At 41.6% G+C, this 3,694-nt stretch overlaps 1 long non-coding RNA gene across 1 annotated transcript; it reads right to left on the reverse strand.

Moving 5' to 3' along the window:
* Positions 1–505: 505 nt before the first annotated feature.
* LOC307205924 lies at positions 506–1,907 on the reverse strand. Its single transcript, XR_013834199.1, has 2 exons — positions 1,870–1,907; positions 506–1,033 (listed from the first exon to the last, which is right to left on the reverse strand). It is a non-coding gene; the product is annotated as an uncharacterized lncRNA (long non-coding RNA).
* Between the last annotated feature and the right edge of the window lie 1,787 nt (positions 1,908–3,694).

Here is a 3,694-nt window from a genome sequence, read left to right on the forward strand (position 1 = left end):
TTTGTCTCCTAAATAACTTAGACATTTTCCCAATTCTTTTATAAAGCTTTTATCCTCTTGGTTTCTGGGTTTCCCAGTCAGCTTTGCCATCTCACTGCATTCCATCAGCTTGGTTGCTATTCTTCTCTGGTGAGGACTTCTTTCCAACTTATTTGTCATTTTAATGAAAGGTGTGGATATAGCCAAAGGAGATGATTGGATGTGCTGTGCTTGAAAGACATCTCCATTGCTACTTAGTCATGAAGATGTCACTCTTTAGTGGGGCTGAACCGCAGCTGAACCAGCCCTGACAGAGTGCCATGCATGTGCTCTCCCAATGAGATATGACCCCCTTTCCAATATTGTATGTGAGATGGAGATATGCTCCCCAGGAGCTGAGCTAGTGATCCTTTCTAGGCTGGGAGCTCTTCAGCTGGAGATTCTTGGAGAATGCAAAGCAGATCAGCTGTTTGGGAATCTTTGCCACATTCTGCATCTCAGGGCAAATGAACACAACAAGGCTATGTACCATGCTTTAGAATTTTTATTAATTGCCGCCGGGAAAGGTTTTCTTTTCACAGAGGAGTTATTCAAGGAGGTGAAACTAAAATACTCCCTGGACAACCAAGGTGATAAAGAGAAGACAACTGGCATGCCTCCTTGAAGGAAAACAAAGCAAAGTAAGAAGGAGATGAGAAGAATCCAGGGTTGTAGAAGGAGGCAGGAATAAACTTAAGACAATGGAACAGATGAATCCAAGGAGTCCGCCAGCATGGAGGAGGCAGCAGCTCTCAACCCTTCACTGAACTTCTTCAGCAGCAGCCTTGCTTAGGATAGCAGCAACAGGAACCACAGCCGCAAGATCCACAGCCACAGCCACAGGAACCACAGCCGCAAGAGTTGCAGCAGGAGGGGGAAGAGCAGCAGCAGCAAGGAACGTAGCAACAGGAAGGACTGCAGCAGCAGCAGGGGCAGCAGCAGCACTTGCAGCAGCAGGGGCAGCAGCAACAATTGGAGCAGCAGGACATCTTAGCAGTGGAGAGGGAAGGCGGAGCTGAAAGGATTCAAGGGATTTCCCATTAAGCAAGTACAACGTCCTCAGGCATATTAAAACACTGTAGAAAGATGCTCAGCATTCAGAAGACCAGAAAAGACATGATTTCCACATCAAGTTTCCCTCTGAGTGATCCTAAAAGTACATTTTGGTTAGCAATATTCCCACATTTCTGCTGGGATGTAGTATTGTCTTGGCTATGCATCTCTACCCTTCTGCTTATCTAGAGCATTGATCCTTGATTCTTGCTCAGGTGTCAGGTGTGCTGTGGCATTTCAGGAAATGCACAACAGATTGTTCAGGAACCACCTCCTTCTCCATCGGGAGCCACAGGCCATGCTGGTTTCCTCACAAACGTACATGTTTGACAGGTGAATTATATTCAACCATTATAGCTGTAGATCAATATGAAATGTATGCTTGGTCAGGAAAAACAACACTATTTTAGATTCTCTGTAAGACAATAGCAGGCAAATTTCTAATCCTAAAATGCTGAGAGAATTGAGGCCTGAAAGCTAAATCCTAGCTTCTCTGTGAATGTATAAAGACATGTTCTACAAGAAATGGTGTATCCAGAAGACCTGACTGAGATATTGAGTCTCTCATGCCCAAGAGAGAAGTAATTTCTGAATTTGAATTAGCATCAAAGAAATCATGCTTTTGTTCATGCACAGCTCCCCATGTAGCAGGAGGCCAAGATTTGTCACCAAGAGTAAGATAAATAGTGAGCAAGTTGTCATAAAAAACCAGAGCTGCTAGACTACATCCTCAAGACCTCAAGCTTTCCTGAAATGTAGGGGACCAAAAGAATGAAGAAATAGTGGCACAGAACATACCTTTTTCAGTTGTCAGAATTGGTGTGGATGTTGGATCCAGTGAATGAGTGAAGAACTCCTGAATGGTGGGCCTTTATATACACCTATGTGAACCCTTCCGCAAGCAATTATGAACCACCCAATGATGACAAGGTCTTCATTAAACCTTAATAGGGGCCTCTACTATGCAATCATCTGGTGCGTTATCCTTGACTGTGTCCACATCCTTCCTTTTTAAAGTCAGGTGATTAAGACTATTCTGCAGTAGTAACACTCTAATTCTCCCTTCTGTCCAAAGGGGGCACTTATGGGATTGCTTGAAATCACATATGTTTGGATGAACAGGCATCATATGGGCTTCTCTGAAAGATCTGGTGCCTAAGGGATTTAGTATTCAGATTGTTTACCTGTGGACACAACTTTTAGGCCACTCTTTCTTAGTACAGCATGCAACATGTATAAAGTGATTTTAATAAAACAAGGATTTAGGATGATAGTTGTTTTAAGGTCACTGATTAGTAGCCACTGCTAGTCACACTCAGAGCAGCCCATTAAAGTCCATAGAAATGGCTAGCTTAGGTTTGCCTACTCTAAGTAGAACTCAGCTGGATGCAAGCCAATTGCTTTTGCATGGTTCAGATGTCAGGTCAAAATTCCGCTGAGGTGTTCTGTTTTGTATTCATCTAGTAATTAATTTCTTAGTTTAATGAACATTTGTTAAAGTTACATATTAAATAAAAGCATGTGCAACTGCTACCATTCACTGTGCTGCTCAGTTACTTTTTTAAGAAAAATAAAAGATGGCACATGCTATTCCGTTTTTCTCATTGCCTATAAATATGTGTTATGAGGATCAAATTCCAGGACCCGTGAATACAAACGTCAGGTGCTTTGAGCTTGAGGCAGGATGTAGAATCAGAAGAACTGGAGGATTTTTCCTGGCTAAAAAAAAAGAAGTGCTGGATCTCAATGGGAAACTCTCATTATTTCCGTTCATCATAGCATAATTGTTTTAAAACTAATCCCATAAATGCCCCTTTCTGAATACAGTCACAGGTTGTTAATACAGTCACAGATCACACAACCAGCTAATAATGTGTGGTGGAGGCCAACGTCAAGGTTCAATGTAGAGCTTCTCATTGATGAGTAGAGCCCCACGGCTTGCGGAAAGGTTCACAGAGACATATAAATGGTCCACAATCCTGGAGTTCTTTATTCACTCTCTGGATCCACATACCAATTACTATAGTCAACAAAGGTAAGCTTGTTTCCAAATATTTATTCATTTTTCTTATCTTCTTCATTGCAGGGAAACAAAAATTCAGAGCAGGTACTCCAGTGACTCTGGTCTTGAAAAATCAATCTGTTAACAGTCTCAAAACTGGATTTTGTTAGTGTTTCAGATTTTGTGAAATGTCTTGTGAAATGCATCTGAATCAAATGCACAGAGGAGCCAACAGTCTCACAATTTGGATTCAGCATCTCAACTGACATATTTTAATACATAGATCCATGCTGTTTTAAATATCACTCCTTGTAGGTTCTTTGGGTTTTATCTGATGGGATCATGTAATTATCTCTTCACCATATCTGCGTGATGGACGCTACATTTTTATAAGTTGTATTTTTGCAGACTGACCATTTCCCCTGCCTCTGGGCTGTCGAATGGACTCCTCATTGCAGTGGTGACTTCCCTAGAGATATAAACTTTTTCTCATATCAACTGAGGTGGAATATGGTTCTCCCATGCTATATAGAGCAGGCAAATCTTTGTTTAATATAGGGAAGTTAATTCAGCTGTGTCACGAGTAGGAGGCAAACAATGTGAAATGGGCAGCTCTTAATG

The sequence above is a fragment of the Podarcis cretensis genome, assembly GCF_951804945.1.
Source record: "Podarcis cretensis genome assembly, chromosome: 16".
Taxonomy (NCBI): Eukaryota; Metazoa; Chordata; class Lepidosauria; order Squamata; family Lacertidae; genus Podarcis; species Podarcis cretensis.